This window comes from Sorex fumeus, unplaced genomic scaffold (genome assembly GCF_029834395.1).
Source record: "Sorex fumeus unplaced genomic scaffold, SorFum_2.1 ptg000152l, whole genome shotgun sequence".
NCBI classification, from domain to species: Eukaryota; Metazoa; Chordata; class Mammalia; order Eulipotyphla; family Soricidae; genus Sorex; species Sorex fumeus.
In genome coordinates this window covers 314,575-324,122 of record NW_026606209.1, presented here as the reverse complement: position 1 = coordinate 324,122, position 9,548 = coordinate 314,575, and positions in this window count along the sequence as shown.

Genomic DNA, 9,548 nt, shown 5'->3' with positions numbered 1-9,548 from the left:
AGAGAACAGTGGGGACTGCAGGACAGCACAGGAGGCACCAGAGTTCACCTGTGTCACCAAAAGGCTTTTCTGCCCACTGCTCTGGCCACAGGCAAGGACCACAGAGGTGTGAAGAAAAAAGTGGCGTGAGCTTCAAAACACAGACAAAACCACAACTGCAGAAGATTCCAATCTGCCTGACCTGCTCTTACAACAGTTGAGACAAGTGCCCACGCAGGAGGAAATGGGAAGGCTAGAGCAGCCCTCAACCACACTCCCCGATGCACATTTCTAGAACACGCCAGCAGAGCAGGTGGTACTCCCCGTGCACCCCTCTTTCCCCCAGAGAGGATACTCCCGGCCACGGTTGAGGGGCTCTTTATTTGTGCATCTGCTGTGCACGAGTCACAAAGAACCCTGAGAGGCCGTGATCCACAGGCTCCTGTGAATAACTGGCCTGTGTTCTCCTGAACAGTCTGTGAAATGCCTGTGAGGACACTGAGAAAGGATTCTGCCTTTTACCAACTGAAAGTTTGCAAGAGAAATGCCCATTTGTCAGGAAAGATCCTTTAACAGGACTAAACACAGTTACTCCCAGAGAGAGCCGAGAGGGTAGAATGCAATCGAGGACGGAAGGCCCCGGAACTGCTGGACCAAGGAGAACCATGCCACCCACCTGAGCATCAAAGCGTCAGAGCCCTAGGCACTAACTAAAGCACCACAAGAGGAAGGCACGAGGCCAGCGGTACAACACTTGCCTTGCACGTGCTGACCCCAATTCAACCCCTGGCACCCCATTGGATTCCCCCCAAGCCATGGTCGGGCCTAAAAAGGAAAAATACGAACCAAAAGCAACAGCAAAAACACTGCAAGGGAAGGGAGGCCCCCTAGACGTACTTTTTTATTCTGAGGCCAGAGACAGCACTCACGGCCAGAGAAAAGATGTTAATGGGGTCAAAGAGTCTGCCTTGCTTATGGTCAACTCAGCTCAATCCCTGCAACTTCATGACCCCCACACAACAGGGGCAGCCAAAAAGGCCCCTTCGACCCCACTCTCAGGGTACCCCAGGGAATGCCCAGCACTGCAGGACTCAAGAAGCACTGTATGCATCCTTACCCCAAACCCACAAGAGAAACAGAAAGAGAATTACCAAGACTGCAAGCACCCTTGAAGATGAATTGCAGATTCAACTACTGCAACAACGTAAGAAGCTGTAGCATGAATACGAACCGGAATCCTTACTCTCAGGAAACGCAATCTGATCTGAAACACTCCAGTCTAAAAGGACCTGACTTACCACATCGGCTCTGAAATAACTGAAGGAGAAAGCAAAAAATACTCACAGACTGACCATGATCAAGCAAGTGTGGGATGAGAAAAAGCAAAGGGGACTGGAGAGGCAGTGCAGGAGTTAACTTGCATCCATCCCAGCCCGACTGAAATCACCTGACCGCAGGGGCTGGGGTGACAGCACAGCGGGTAGGGCGTTTGCCTTGCACGTGGCCCACCCGAGTTCGATACCCAGCATTCCAGGTGGTCCCCTGAGCACCGCCAGGAGCCATTTCTGAGTGCAGAGCGAGCAGTAACCCCTGCGCATCAACAGGTGTAACCCACAGAGGAAAATCAATCAATCACCTGACTGAACATTGTCCTCCGAGGACCACCAGGGGTCACTCTTGAGCCCAGAGCAAGGACTCTGAGCACTATCCGGTGTGGCCCCAAAGCCAAAAGGAGGGGGGATAAAAGAGAATATTTCCCCCTCAAATCCTTGCAACTTTCCTGAAAATCTGTCGTGTTTTCAAAATAATATGTTGAAAAAGATGCTAACAGGGGCCGGCGAGGTACCTTAAGTGATAGAGCAGTTGCTGAACACACGGAAGGCCTGAGTATGACCCTCAACACCATCACTGCACGGATTCCTGAGCACCGAAGGGGGAAGCACGGTAGCCCCTGGCACATCTGGGGCCAGTTTCAAGCTGCAAGGCTTGGGCACTGGGAATAGCCACCTCCCACCTCCTGCAGAGAACCACTTGATGTGCTGGGGGATCTGTGAAAAAATGCTACAAAATGGGGACAAATGTAATGCAAATTATCACAGGGCCTCCAAACATCCTGTCCTCTTGTATATAGGCCTGGATTTTCATTACCAGAGTGAATCTGGAAACGTGTCCATCTGTCTAAATGATTGTCTGGGTACCAGGAAAACACACTTTAGTTCTAGGAACACCACAGGCCTGGGCTGCTCTGTGTACTGACCAGACGGTCCAACAGTTCTCAGAGAAGTCAGCCCAGGTCTAGCAATTTTTAAGGTTCTGAGCCCCAAGAAATCTCCCAAATCCAAAGATGCCAAAACCCACAGGTAGGTCTTATTGACAACAGGCATTTTTTCCAGGGGGCAGTTCCCATTTCTTCTTACTGCAATAACAAACCAGCCTCCAAGTCACTCCCCGGATGCCAGCATGAGCCCTGAATGTGGAAACACCCGTGACGGAGACACTTGGGCTGAGCTGCCCTCACACTGGCTTTCCCATGCCCACTCCCTCCTTCACCAACAGCACCCCCACTACACGGGCAGGACAGGGCAGCGGGGAAAGTGCTGCTTGCACCCACCCAGCTGACCTGAACTTGACTCCCAACACTACCCTTGGTTCCCAAAGGAGAGACTCTGAGCACAGACAGAGTCAGGATGTCAGCCCTAAGCACAAACAGAGGTGGCGCCCGAAAAACAAAACACAAAGGAAAAAAAGAACCACCTAAAAGGAGGCCAGAGCAACAGTACAAGTAAGGCCAGGCAGAGACCCAAAACCAAAAAAAAAAAACAACAAAATATAAATGCAGCACAATCCACATAACCTATTCTGCATCACGGAACCAAGGGGCAGGTACAACGCTGGGTCTGGCAGAAATCCCAAATCCCCTACCCTTCCTACACACAAATAAAAGCAAAGAGGCAGTTATGTGCCAACAGCAAAGTTTGGAATCCAGCAGTATATTCTCGAGAGTCAGTTCTTTACTTTGTCTTTGCTTGGGGGCCACACAAGGCAGGACTCAGAGCTTACAGGCAAGGCTTTAACAGACTATATGATTTTACGCCCTTGGTATGTGATTTTGTGTAAGGAAAGGGAGAAGAAATATTACACTTGGCCCAAAAGAAATCTCAATGGTGAAAAGTTTGTAATTTTTCTCAGAACCTCCAACTACTTCCCTACAGTCAGTGTTTTGCTGTGGAAGGGGAAAACTGACACCTGTTATGGCGGCAGAAATCAGCACAATCAGTGAGGCCCCAAGTTCCTGGAATTGAAACAGTCTCGGCTTCCCAGAAATGGAACAGTGTGCAACTAGCCAACCTGAACCCACCTGGGAAAGTTCCTGGGCCCTGCCAGTGGGCTCAATCAATCATTATGCCCCTAGTCAAAATGTCCCAGAAATTTTCTTTTGTTAACCCTAAAAGAAAGAGCTTATGTACCTGTGAATGATTATGGAAAACAAATTTTTAACTACTGCCTCACCACTGTTAGCCTAGACACATCCCAAAACAACTTTGTTTGGTAACTAGCTAAGTATTTTTCTGAAACTATACAAAATGTACTGCTTAGTAATCAAACCCTATATAAACTACTACCTGACGTCGGTGTCCCTATCAAGAGGCCACTCCGTGGGTGAGATAGTTGGCTCCAGTATACTGGATTACAACTCCTACTGCCTTCGCATTATCAAGTTCATGTCTCTTTCTATCTTGCTGCTTGGAAACCGATAGTTTCGGGCTTAATAGTTAAAATATTCCAGAATGTTCACAACCAAGAACTTACAATGAACATATCAACTGAGGGCAGGAGAAAGCACACCAGGCTGGGGTGGATTGTCAGCCAGCTGAAAGCCCAGGGGGGCCTTTCCTGGTACCCAATGTCCACCAGTACTATGAACAGAGAGCAGGCTGCAGCCCTCTTGGCACTGTCAGATGTGGCCCCAAATCCCACCTCATCTGCTCCCCTTGTAGTGAGATAGACCCAGAAAGAGGAGCTCAAACGGTGTATCATATGGTTTAAGGTGGGGTACATGGAATCTCAAGGACATCTGGACAAAGGGGCAGAGTCCCTGACCATCGTCAAGTTTGTAGCAAAAAGGGAGCTGGAGTGATAGCACAGCAGGTAATGTTTGCCTTACAAGTGGCCAATCCGGGTTCAATTCCCAGTATCCCATATGGTCACCGAGCACCAACAGGACTAATTTGTGAATACAGAGTCAGGAGTAACCCCTGTGCATTGCTGGGTCTAATCAAAAAATCAAAAAGAAGCAAAAAAAAAAAAGAGAGAACAGACAGGTGTGATATTCACAAAGCCCAAAAAGATGTTCAAAGAATGCTCCATTGTCATGACAAATTCTGGAGTGAGACTTTTTTCTGCGGGGGGCTTTGCGCCACACCTGGCTGTGTTCATTGGACCCTATGAAATGATGGGGATTGAAATCAGGCAAACTACGTGCAAGGCAAGCACCCTACTAGGTGTACCCGCACCTTGTCTGGGAGAGATGGTCAATGGGTAGGGCTCTGCTAAGAAACTTGGCAGATAAAAAAATATTTTTTCTGTAGAAAAATTAAATAGGGTAAGCAGAGACAGTACATAGGATGCTTTTCTTTCTAGCTGCTAAAACACATTCAGTTCTCCAAAGCAGTTAGTGTACCCAAGCAGTGCCAGCAACAATGTTGAGCTCAGATGCTAAACTTAGCACAGAGCACTGAGTGCTGTGAGTCAAATTTTACAATTCAAAAAGACAATAATAAATCAAAATTTTTCTGTGCAATGGGACTGGAGACATAGTACAGCGGGAGAAATGCTTGTCTTGCAAGCAGAAAAACCAGATTTGACTATTGGCATCCCATATGGTTCCCTGAGCACCATCAGGTGTAACCAAGTATAGCAAGGTGTATCCCCCACTAAAAAAAATAAATAAAACAACTAAAACGGAATTAACTGAAATAAATCGATCAAGTTGAGGGAGCCAATGGTTCAGTCTAAGGAATGAAAGGTGGCCAGCAACAAGCTATTCTGGAGATAATCCCCCCAAAATCCCCTGCCTCCACCTCTAAGCAGCCAAAATGGGAAAATCCTGCACTGTGACTGAAAACAGGGGTCAGGGGTGGGGGGGGGGGCATCTTATACTATGTCTATAAATAGGAACCAGGTCTTTGAGAAGTTAAGTTGGAACTTTCTAGCTAAAATTTTCTTATGCCCATTGAAGTCACTGACATTAATAGCCCAGTGTTTTCATCATTAAAAGAATGATTTACAGTGCGTATTCACTAATTCTCATTTAACACACGCTCGAGAATTCAAATTTGAGCCCACTATTTCCTTAATTCCTTCTTGCTAAGAAATAACAATAATTTTAAAAGAAATTACTTTCTCGTTTGATACGTTATTTTGTTTCAGAAACTTTCCCAGCACACCTTTCCTCTCCAAGCTCATTTTCTTCCCTAACTCCATGTTTTTCTGACCACTCGGAGTTTCCTTTTCAGGTTCTGGGGTGATCACATCTGACCGTGCTCCGGGTACCATATGTGGTCATGAGGTTCAAACCCAGGTTAGCTACATGCAAGGCCACTGTCCTTACACACAAAAAAAGCTATCTTCAGAAAAATCTCCCCTGATCAATAGCACAGTGTGTAGGACATTTGATTTGCACGCAGCCAACCCAGGTTAGATTCCTCCGCCATTCTCAGAGAACCCTGCAAGTAACTAAGAGTATCTCACCTGCAAAGCAAAGCCCAACAAGCTACCCGTGACATACTTGATATGCCAAACACAGTAACAAGTGTCACAAAGGAGATGTTACTGGGCCCGCTCAAGCAAATCGATGAACAATGGGAGGATAGTGACAGACTGTTCCTAAAAATCAATTAATAAGTAAGATACAGCTTTCGTCAGGAGCACTCAGTGTGTCCTGGGTGAGGGGCCGACATTCCTGTACACTATCATCGAGTGACCCCACCACTCACAATGCAGAGACCACAGCGGTTTAGGGCACTCAGAGCGACCACAGGGTGGCTGGCGAAACAAAAGGACCTTAGGGACGCTCGCAGTCTCCCTGGCCACTCCAATACCTGCTCCTTCCCCGCGCCTCATCCTCAGCAACAATGGTGGCTGATTGTAACTGTTGCCCAGAGAGTGAAGCCACCTTGGGTGGAGGGCAGGGATGGAAAGACCTGCATTCTGTGAAGCCACCTGCATTTCTGGTCCTAGCCTTAAAGAGCCAGGCTCCAAGCATTCCTGACCACATATTTTTTGGTCACTGACACTGTCCTGTTTTTCATCCATTTGCTCGAGCGGGTCCAGTAACATCTCCATTGTGAGACTTGTTGTTACTGTGTTTGGCATATTGAACACGCCGCAGGTAGCTTGCCAGGCTTTGCTGCGCGGGAGAGATACTCTCGGTGGCTTGCTGAGCTACGACTGTAATTTATTTTCTGTTTCTTGCCTTCAGTCAGGTGATCAGGACATCTGGAGTTCACCAGGCCCAGGACAAATGGAGAGCGAGGGACTGAACAGATGGCACATGCAGCACAAAGTCTTTGTTTTCATGAAAACAATAAAATTCACTCAGATTCCATGCAAACAACCTCCAGTAGCAAGCCTCAGCCTGATCTTATCCTGCCTGTTATTCCCAAGGATCAGCAGTAGACTCCAAAACAAAGACCTGGGATAGTAGTCATAGCTGTGAGCAGAGAGAGGATGAACCTCTAGCCCTGACCTGGAAAGCTCCTGCCTTGGACCGGGAAATGTCCTGCTGACAGGGACTCTGGGGTACCAGGGCAAGCTGGGAGACACTGTCAGATGCTACTTACTCTCCAGGGGATACGGAGCAGGTTGGGATTTGGGCTGTCTGTCAGGATAGGAGTGATGGGCTCACTGTACAGGGGAGGATATTGCAGCCCTGAGATTCGGGACTCCTTCCTGGATCCCAAGGAAGGTCCTTATGGGTCCAGCCAAGGGCTGTCTCCTAGGCCAGGAACCCCTCTGATCAAGCACCCCTGCGCTTCAGGGATGCCCACAGCAGTCACAGCCCCCAAAGTGGCTCTGCCAGGGAGTAGCCACAGGGAATAAGCATGAACAAACTTTAGCCTCTTTCTGCTCACAAAATTACGAGTGTGTATCTGTGTGTGTGCTTTGATTTTTGGGTCAAAACAGGCAGTACTCAGGGCTTGTATTAACTTGGCACTCAAGGATTATGCTTGGTGTGGCTTAGGGGATCGCTGGAATTCCAGAAACTGAACCTGGGTTAGCCTTGTGCATGGTAAGAGCCCCCTACCTGCTGTACTACCACTCTGGCTCTTTCTAAATGAATTTCTTTCTAATGCAGCAGGAGTGATCCTTAAACAAATATCTCTTCCTCCTCAAAAAAATCAATTAGCTGGGATTTGTGCTTCAATATGAAATGTAATCAAATATAGTGAACTACCTTATAAAATAGAAAAAATAAAACATTAATCCTTAATTAAAAAAAACCTTTACACACAATATTCACTCCAACAGCCAGGGTTGCATGGTCAGTGTCAGGGAGCTGATGAAGAATTGAAAGATGTTTTTCAACCTAACTTACACTGTACTCCCGTTGTTCATCGATTTCCTCGAGCAGGCACCAGTAACGTCTCACAACAAATTGTGAGACTTCCTGTTACTGTTTTTGGCATATCAAATACATCACAGGAAGCCTGTTAGGCTGTGCCTTGAGGGCTAGATTATCTTGGTAGCTTGCTGGGTTCTCCGAGAGGGGTAAAGGAATCAAACTAGGATCAGCTGTGTGTAAGACAAATGCCCTACCTGCTGCAGAAATTCTTTATCAAAAAAAAAAAAAGACAACAAAATACGGTTGGAGAGACACTAAAGAGAACATGGTGCTTCCCTCAGTGAAAGCAATCAAACCTCGGCCTCCCATATGAAACAGTGATCATTGATGGAAACAATTTCTGATGGTAGAGCCTGGAATAACCTCTGGGGAACTACAAGTATGCCCACCCCACCAAAAAAAAAAACTAAAATAGTCAGAAAAGTAAATATTCATTTACAACTCCCAGCCACGCGTTACGACCAGGCCCCCAGGATTCCTTCTGAAGGCTGCCAATGAACACAATGAACTTCAACAGTGTCTCTCGCCATTGTGGGGCTGCCCCTGAAACTGACTGGATATGGATGGGGGAAGTGAAAAACAACCACAATAGTGCCCCCAAAGCTGGCGCAGCCCCATCAGTCACAGTACAGGAATTGGAGAGGAGAGGTCCTCACATCCTGCCACTAATTGGCCTTCAGTGTCCCCCTTCCACAGTGAAGTATCTTTTTGTCTTTTAAACATGTGCCTGTAGGAGGACTGATCCACTTGACATCATGAAGAAGTAAAAGTGCACATGGAAGATTCCCGTCTGTGACATCACACATTATCAAGGAGACTTAAAGTGCCAGGTCTCAAGTGTAGACAGACCACTATGCCAGCCCAGGTGAATCGGTGCAGGGGGGATGGGCTCGGATAACGGAGAGGAGAGGGGAGTGCTTGAGGGGTCAAACACTGAATTCAGGGCAGACAGTTAAGGCAGAGTCCCTTGAATACAAGGGTGCCATAAATCACATGGGGTAGGAGCTGGTCACACACGGTAGACCTGGATTCCAAACACAATACCCCATAATGATCCTGAGTCTCCCAGGTTTGGATGCCTAAGCTGAGAGCCAGGAGTAGGGCTCAACTGGTTGTAGCTTTGTGGCTGTTTCTCTTTTATAATCCCCTAAAACACAGGGCTATCCAAGCCAAGCCACAGGGGCTGGAGCAATAGTCCAAAGGGGAGGGTAATTTCCTTGCACGGTGCTGAACCTGGCTCAATCCCTGCCATCCCATATGTTCCTCAAGCACCCCCAGGAATATTTCCTTGCAGTAGAAGCAGGAGTAAGCCCTGAGCATTGCTGGGTGTGAAACAAAAAGAAAAAATAAGTGAGGCCAGAGTCAGAGCAAAGAATGGGACAGTGGTGAGCTGTGTGTTTTCAAAAGGTCGGCACCACTCTTACCTCTATTGCTCGGTTAGGGACTGGGCCTCTTCTATCCAGATCCCCCAACTTCCAGTGGCTAGACAGTTACACCCAACAACTGCCATGTAAGCCCATCAAAGGCCAAAATCCAGAGACTATCAAACTAAGCTCCCGGAAGCATGGGGCCACGCAACCTCTTATTGTCTAGTTCTGGCTCTCAGAGAAGCTGGTGGCAGGCTATCGAGAGTATCCTGTCCACATATATACCTGACTGGGAACAGCTATAAATGTGATTAGAGGTTTCCCCAAAAGCTTCTATCCCTCTTGGAGAGCCCGGGAAGCTACCGAGAGTATCCTGCCCGTACGGGAGAGCCTGGCAAACTACCATGTACTCAATATGCCAAAAACAGTAACAAAGATGATCGTCAATTCCCTGACCGTGAAAGATCCCCCAATGTGTCACCAGCCTACACTAGCACGTGACAGGGAGGAATGGAGATGTTACTGGTGTCCACTCGAGTAAACCCATGAACAATGGAATGATAGTGATAGTGATGTAC